Raw genomic sequence first — 9,261 nt, 5'->3', positions numbered from 1 at the left:
ATTTTCTTTACTTTTTCTATTCTTTTCTGCTAATTGTCGTTTGCGATCTTGGCGAGTGGTATGAGATATACTGTTTCTATAAAGGTTATCTATAATACCATCTTTTAAAGAAAGATATTCTTCATATGTCATGTTATCATGGTCCTCTTTTGTCCTAAAACCTTACATGGATATGATATAGATGAGAGCTCTTCTTCGGGGACATCCTCTCCCCTACTTTGTAACATCCAGTCATTAAGCCCATATCCATTATCCTGGTGATAATAAGGGCAGGCTACATCAGACTTGGTTTTTCTCAGATCCATGGCTAGTTTTTAACGGTCGTCCTTAGTTTTATATGATTTGCTGAGTGGGTGGGACATATTGCGTTGAGTGGGAAGGCTTCATCTGTAGAAAGTACTCTGTTTGAGGAGATTTCGTAATAATGGCAGTTTGTCATTTTGAGGGTATTTCAGTGAAACAAGGCTGTTTTGAACATTTGACAGATTTATGCTTAAATTCTCTGGTAAAGTTACTGAAATATACACTTTGTATATAAAAGCTGAAAAGTAGATAATGACGCGTGCTTTGTGTGTACAGACACACAGAAAACACTGAAAAACACAACAAGAAGGACTGTAATACACATGTATCAGACACGCTCCCCTTGCTAAAATGATGACAACAGTTTTTAGATGTAAAAAAACACTTTTTTATTTTTTTCACACGCAAAATCAATAGTTATACTGATTGTAGCATCCCCAGGACAGTCTCCAGCTTAGAATTCCCCATATTACTGGAGATATCGTGATGGAGTTTTTTCACTTCAGTCAAAATATTCACGTCTATGCTGTTTTCGACGCAAAGATGCATTACATCTACAAACAGAGCATACAATGAGAGCACATGATACACTGTTGATGTTTGTTTCATTTCTGAGATAATGTTACAGAATGTTTCGGAAAATGAAGATTCCAGGACCACTTTAAATGTTTCGTTTACAATCATTTCCCATTGACCCGGAATAGTACTGCCAGAACGAACGATATCCAAAATGTCTTCTAGTTTACAAACTTCAGCCATTCTGCTTACACGGGGGTCACTACTCATTCTGTTTTCAATCGTCCCCATCATCACACTTATTAAACGGGTAAGGACTACATTATGATCAATATATACAGAGCGTTTTGCATAGTAGTTTCCCATTTTTATTTTACTTAAAGAAAAAAGTCACTGCATTGAACAAGTCCCTGGCTTCTTCTCCATCCGACTGCTGTTTGTTAGTCTTCTTCTTCTTCTCCATCCAACTCTGTATGGATATTTCAAGTCTCTCCTTGAGGAATCTGCATTTTACAAGCTTGTGCAGAAAGGCTTCCGAAGCGCGTCCTATCCTCAGTTTATCCTCGCAAATGCCTTTTTCAATAAGACTCTGGTCAATCACTGCAACGAAGTCGGCGAGCCAAAGTCTTTTCATTAACGCTTTGTAATTGTTTCTGAAGAAGAAATCGGGCATGTCATTCCGACAATCGTGTTGCCTCTGGTCGGGGTTACTGCGTCGGCATTCTTTGCAGATTTCTTTTCTGTACCGATACATCACCATCTCCAGAATATAAAACAATTCCGATTTCACTGTGTCCCTAAACCGAGACTTCTTGACCCGAGGAGTAGCATCAGCAGCAGTAGTACTGCAAGATTCGGGTTTCCCACATGGTGGTGTCGCTGGTGGACTCTGTTCCTGACTGCAACTCGCGGGGGGAGTCTTGGCTTTTCTCTGCTTCATGGCTAGTTTACAACGATCGTCTTAGTGAGGTCCTTCGTTTTAGAAGATTTGCTGAGTGGAGGGTGGGGCTCATTGCGTTGAATGGGGGAGTCAATTATAGAATTGAGAGTTTTTAGAAAAAAAGTTCTTTAAGCGTTGTAGCTTTTTCATCTCATCTCCAGCAATAGGTGACATTTAAGAATAAGTAATAGTTTGTCATGATTTTACGGAAAAAGTATAGTTTATCAGAAATATGGAAAAGTCATTGTGTACAAATAGTATGTTGAAAATCAAAAAAGAAAACTCAATTCAATACAATTTAATGAATATTTTACCCTGTTCTAAAGTTTTACACCCTTAAAGAAAAACCCCTTCCTTACCAAGTACTTCATATTATACCCTTTTGTTAAGTGTTGCGTACATCAGGGTGTATCTCAAAGTATCTTGGTAACATAAAATAACTAAAATATGTAAGTTTATCAGAAAAAAAAAACCCATTGTTTAACTGAACAAGTGTTGCATACATCAAAGTGTGTCTAAAAGTATCTTAGTAACACAAGAAAAGAGAAAAAAGCCTTGATGTCAACAAAACTGTATTTTTCCACTGAAATAGCGTTAAAATAAAAAAAGTGCCTTTAAAGAAAATGTATTCAGACAAAGTATTTTATTTTCAAAAAAAAAAAAAAAAGTTTAAGGTTTTGCATACATAAAAAGTGTATCTTACAGTTCCTTTGTGAGAGAATTACACACAAATCTGCCAAGTGTCAGGGAACATTGTTAAAATCACAAACGTACCTTTTAGAGAAACAGTCTTTAAGAAAAAATCTAATCAGACTGTACTTCATTTTCTAGTTTTAAGGTTTTGCATCCCTCAAAGTGTGTCTAAAAGTATCTTGGCAAGAGAAAAAAGCCAAAATCTGCCTTTAAAAGAATCCGAGTTCCTTATAAAGTACTTTATATTCACCCAGTTTCAGTTTTCAGACACCAAACTGTATCTAAAAGTATCTTGGTAACACAAGAAAAAGAGTAAGTGTAATTTCTTCGGTAATGTTACAGAATGTTTCTGAAAAATGAAGATTCCGGGACCACTTTAAATGTTTCGTTTACAATACTATTACATATAGAGGAGAGCTCTTCTTCGGGAACATCCTCTCCCCTACTTTGTACCATCCAGTAATTAAGCCCATATCCATTATCCTGGTGATAATAAGGGTAGGCTACATCAGACTTGGTTTTTCTCAGATCCATGGCTAGTTTTCAACGGTCGTCTTGATGGGGTCCTTCGTTTTAGATGATTTGCTGAGTGGGGTGGGACTTATTGCGTTGAGTGGGGGGAGTCAGTGTAGAATTGAGAGTTTTTAGAAAAAAGTTCTTTAAGCGTTGTAGCTTTTTCATCTCATCTCCAGCAATAGGTCATCATTTAAGAACAAGTAATAGTTTTGTCAAGATTCTACAGAAAAAAGTCAAAAAAAGTATAGTACGTCAGAAATATGTAAAAGTCATATAGTATGTTGAAAATCAGAAAAAGAAAACTCAATTCAATACAAATTAATGAATATTTTACCCTGTTCTAAAGTTTTGCACCCTTAAAGAAAAACCCCTTCCTTACCAACTACTTCATATTATACCCTTTGTTAAGTGTTGCGTACATCAGGGTGTATCTCAAAGTATCTTGGTAACATAAAATAACTAAAATATGTAAGTTTATCAGAAAAGAAAAAACCTTGTTTATCTGAACAAGTGTTGCATACACCAAAGTGTGTTTAAAAGTATCTTAGTAACACAAGAAAAAGAGAAGAAAGCGTTAATGTTAACAAACACTGGATTGTTCCACTGAAATAATAAATAAATAATTTCAAAAAGTGCTCTTAAAAAGAACAAATGTATTCAGATAAAAGTATTTTGTTAGACTATTAAGTCCACGATGGTTATATTTAACCCCTAACCCATTTGTATTATATGTTTGTTGTCCTAATAAAGCCAGAGTCACCTGAATTAATTTTGTCTCCAGACCTTTTTTATTTTTTACATTTTGTAACAATCTTAAAACATTTGTGGTTTGACTCTTTTTTAAAAAAGTTATTTTTCATCTATCATTTTCAACCAAGCAGCAAGAGGTCAAATGTAAGAACAAGTAATAGTTTGTCACGATTTTATGGGAAATAGTCAGAGCGCGATGTCACATCTTAAAGACAGCTTGAACTGGATAAATGGTTAGTCTTTTTCAAACATACCGTACGCATGTTAGTATATCTGGCCCATCGATTTAGACCCTACTGCCCTAGACGCATGCCCTCAATAGGGTAGTCACGCTTTGGGAATAGGTGTTTCATTTCACAGATCCACCTTGATTGTTGTTGTGATGGCTGAAGGAAGATGACACCGTGTTTATGTATGACATGCAAAATATCTTGAAGTCCTACAAAAAAAAAAAAGGGTACAATGAGTACAACAGTTTTTCTTACAATGCATTTTATTGATATGTCACACCCATGTATAGAAAAAACATGTTACAAAAAGAAGTAAAATATAAAAACAGATCAAAAATAAAACATACTTTAACGAAAAAGTATCAAAATAAAATAAAAACTCTTCCTAATGCTGCCAGAAGGCCCAAGCTGCTCTTGTAATCTTCATTTGGGTTTCGTCGTTCTCTACCAGCTGTTCGTATAGTTTCTCGATTTTAGCCTCAAAGAGTCTGGTGTTTCTGAGGTTGTGCAGAATCGCCTCGGTAGCTCCAAAGACTCTCCTCTCTGACACATGAAGGTGGTTCTGGTGCAGAGCGTCCCGAATGGCTGGAATGAAACGAACGGTCCACAGTCTCTTTACCACTTCATCATAGTGTCGATCCAAATAGTATTCATCGGTAGGGAATAAACACTCGTGCTGCCTCTGACTGGGGTGATCGACTTGACATCCGTTACATGTTTCCTTTCTGTAAAGGTACACGACTCTATCCAACAGATGAACTACAACCGCTTTTACCGTGTTCAGGAATGCCGATGTCCTAATACGTTCTGTAGCATCACCCTTGGGAGCATAAGGAAAGCATGGCGAATCAATGCCTACTGTTGTTGTTGATTCCTCTGGAGACTTGGATGGAGGTTGAGGCATATCCAGCCACCCCGTGATATCAATGTCAGCCATAGCGCTGTCCAGATCTGGTGTCCAAAATGTTGGTGAGGATAGCGGTCCTGTAGGCGTTTGATCCAGGCTGCAGATCGTGGTTTTTCTCAGATCCATGGTTGCTGCTCTCTAAAAATGTCCTTGCGGGGTCCTTACTTTTTAAATGATCTGCTGAGGTGGGTGGGACTTGTTATGTTGACTGGGGGGGGGGGCGGAGTCCTCTGCAAAAGTGAGGGTCTTTTTCACCAGTATAATGTCCATCGATGTCTGACTTTGTTTAAAAAGTTCTTTAAGCTTTGTAGCTTTTCCATCAATCATTTCCATCCATGCAGTCAGAGGCACCCTCAAGGACGTTTGAAATACCCCGCAGGTAGAATTAAAATACTCCAAAACAAAATCATCAGAGGAGTCCTTACCCAACGTCACCAAACGGCTTGAGCGGTAATACCAACGCCCAGAGGGTCCGCTTTTAGTTTCCCAGACGGTGCCTGTCAGGACTCTTCTCCCCTCTGGTTGTGTGGGAATATCTCCTTCTTCTTCCTCCACATTGAGGGGTAAGGATGCAGGCTCTTCTTTAATCTCGCATGCTGTTTGTGTTTCTTTGTTTTTCTTTGCAAATATCTTGTACACCTCTGGTTCCACGATGGTTTCTTGATGCAATACTTCTTCCGATACAATGGTTGCTTGTAGATCTCGGGAAGACACCAGAGTTAACACAGCCCAATCTGTTGAGGTCAGTGTCGCTTTAACACTACGGGGTCCATACGTTTCTCCATTCTTCAGATTGTAGAAATGCAGTTCATTAGCCATATAGTTGAATATATAACCCCAAACATCGCCATTTTTTAGAATCCATTCTTCGTGAAGTTCTTCGGCTGTAGGCGTCTGAACCCGGCATACAAACTGCATTCGTTTCTTGATTGGAGCACCCAACGGATGGCTGTAAGTTGTCACCGGTGTCTCGCTGATTAAATTCATATCAAGACGTCTCTTGGCCATTTTCTCTCGACTTGAAAAATATTTAAGAGTGACTAAAGACGATGGCTTTTTATTTAGACAGAGTGAGAGGGTGAGGGGCGGGGAAAGTGTGTGTGTGTGTGTGTGTGTGTGTGTGTGTTCCCCCTCCTCCACCATATGTTCTCTCCCCTCATGTCCTGTCATGTCCTGTTTGCAAAAACAGAGAGGTTTAAATATATGTTTTTAAGATGCCTTACTTTTGATTAATTTCATGTTATTTGCAAGTATTTGTAAGTTACATTCGATACTGTATACAGGATTAACCACACAGGAAGTGGTAAGGAGGCGGGACATATATCCTAGGCATATTAATTGATTGAAAACAACGGCATTTTATTTTTCTCATTTTTTTAATTTTAATTTATTTTTTATTTTTATTTTTGAAAACCGGAAGCGGGGGCGGGACATCCGCCGGAAGCGGGGGCGGGACATCCGGTCGAACGAGGCGGGACTTCCGGTCGAACGAGGCGGGACTTCCGGTTTCAAAATAAAATAAAAAGGTGGAACTTCCGGTCAAATAAGGCGGGACTTCCGGTCGAAAAGGGGCGGGGCGACCTGTCACTTTTTCTGCATACTAATGAGATTGAAGTGGCATTTGTATTACTACTGTTAACAACCACACGTTTTACCCATAGCTAGTTTCTATGTCAAGATTATTATGTGTGACATAATAATTAGATGTCTTGTTTGCTAAACAAGAATATTAAACTTTAATCTTTTCAGTATTCCAGACCATTGTTTAAACAAGCAGCCTCCTATCTAAACACTAAGCATTAAGGTTTCTACACCACCCCCTGGGAAACTCTTGCACAATTATGCTGTAAAATCATTGCATCATTCCTTCAGAGTCTGAACAATCTGAGACCAGCATGTCTCAAGATCTTGTCATAATGAGCACAGTCAGTGATGCAGCTGTAGTCAGTGGCAGGGTCCCCAAAAAGCTAGGACCGGCCCTGGTCAGTGGGCTCCAAGGAAACTCTCCCTGGCATTGGGATGAGGGAAGCAATCACTTGGCAGACACACGTTGTCCTCTGTACAGCAGAAATCCCCCCAAAACCGCAGTACCTCTTCACACCACTGTTGCCTTGACAACGAGGCACAAGCAAAATGTCAATATCTCCTCAGAGATGCGTTCTTTGCACACTTCTTCTGTTTGCAGTGAGCAACTCTACACCAACACACTGATTCAGAGAACCCAAAAGGTGGTGCACACCTATCCAATGCTGCTGTAATCACATTCAGCTACTGAGAAAAACTCAATTTAAATCTCTCTCTCAACGGGTTACAAAATAAAATGGCTGAGGTCAGGAATGCTGAAACATGTGAATGTTAAAACAAACTAATGATAGTAGTCTGCCTATTCTTTATTACTTCAGTTCTAAGTTAATAGGCAAAACAAGGAAACTTTCCCTAACCACTATAGATTAAAGGTGGGGTAGGTACATTTGAGAAACCGGGGTTGCAGTCGAATAGTCCAAAGATCAGCTCCTAAATTCTAACCCTATCGACTATTCCTTGACCTCTGAGTGAAACGTCACGGGGTTAAGGGATAGTGGACAGGAGAATTCAAAAGGACTTAGGAGAAGAGACTGCGGTACTTTAGAGCAGGGGTCCCCAAATCCGTTTTATTTATTATCTGAGTTTGAACAGTGTTTTATTTTTGAAAACTGACCGGATTCCCTCTGTTACATCCGTCTATGCCGCTAATCCGTTGCTGCTAAAATGAAACCCACAAACTAGCAAAATGAGTAAAAAACAAACATCTTTGGAAAGTTTCTTTGCGAAGGGAAAAAGGCCCAGTGAGGAGACAGAAGAAGAGCCTACGACTTCCAAGGGGAAAAAAAGCTGCATTTAACAGACAATACCAGGAGTCCTACTTAAAATATGGATTTATCGCGACAGGTGATGCCCGCGCACCAAGCCCGCTCTGCATAATATGCGGCAACCGGCTCTCTAATGAGGCAATGAAGCCTTCAAAACTGCTTCGCCACTTGGAGACCAAGCACCCTGCATTAAAAGACAAGCCTTCGGAGTATTTTGAAAGAAAAAAGCATGAACAAGAAGGACAGAAGCAATTCCTGAGGGCAATTCATTCTCCCAGATGGTGCATGATCACCTGTGTTTGCTTTTAAAAGAGTTCGAGCGCTACTTCCCAACCACAAAAGACCCACGAACTGCCAAGGAATGGATCCGCGACCCCTTTGTCAACAAATCAGGTGAATCAAGCATGTCTACGCAAGAAGAAGATACTGCGGTCAACTCAGCCGTCTCTCAAATTTGCTTGGTCAAATGAGCAGTTCTTCATTTTTGAGTGCGCGATTTATAGCGCCTTTACGGTAATCGCTGAGAAGCGGCACTAACGCAAGAGTAAAGAATGCATGTTTTAATCTGCTTCATGCGATACAAATTATTTTTACCATGAGTTCTTAAAAAAACTAACACTGTTTGACTCAGTACAATAAAATGAAGTACTTTTACTGTCTTTTTTCTGGGTAATACTCTCAAATTCCCCTCCTGAGAACAAAATCATGCAACTTCTGCTATATTTGATGAGATAAAATGATTTTTAGCGATACCTCCTTAAAAAAGTGATACTGTTGGACTCAGTACTTGTTAGACTACTACCACAAGTACAATCAAGTACTTTTACTGTGTACTTTTGAGTAATCCCCTGTCAAACTCCCCTCCAGAGTACAATAATGCATGTTTTCTGCCATCTTTGATTTGAGATAAAATAATGTTGTGCTATAAATTCTTAATGTACTGTTGGATTCAGTACTACTTGGACTACTACCAAAAGTACAATCAAGTACTTTTACTGTGTACTTTTTGAGTAATCCTTTGTCAAACTCCCCTCCAGAGTACAATAATGCATGTTTTCTGCCATCTTTGATGAAAGATAAAATGATTTCGTGCAATAAGTTCTTAATGAAATTGGTACTGTTGGATTCTGTACTACTTGGACTACTACCAAAAGTACAATCAAGTACTTTTACTGTGTACTTTTTGAGTAATACTCGTTTAAACTCCTGTCCTGAGTACAATAATGCATGTTTTCTGCCATCTTTGATGAGCGATAAAATGATTTTGTGCAATAAGTTCTTCATGTAATTGGTACTGTTGGATTCAGTACTACTTGGACTACTACCAAAATCATGCACGAAATCATTTTATCTCAAATCAAAGATGGCAGAAAACATGCATTATTGTACTCTGGAGGGGAGTTTGACAGGGGATTACTCAAAAAGTACACAGTAAAAGTACTTGATTGTACTTTTGGTAGTAGTCCAAGTAGTACTGAATCCAACAGTACCAATTTCATTAAGAACTTATTGCACAAAATCATTTTATCTCATCAAAAATGGCAGAAAACATGCATT

This window comes from Pseudochaenichthys georgianus, chromosome 13, assembly GCF_902827115.2.
Source record: "Pseudochaenichthys georgianus chromosome 13, fPseGeo1.2, whole genome shotgun sequence".
NCBI classification, from domain to species: domain Eukaryota; kingdom Metazoa; phylum Chordata; class Actinopteri; order Perciformes; family Channichthyidae; genus Pseudochaenichthys; species Pseudochaenichthys georgianus.
Note: the sequence above shows the minus strand (reverse complement) of the source record.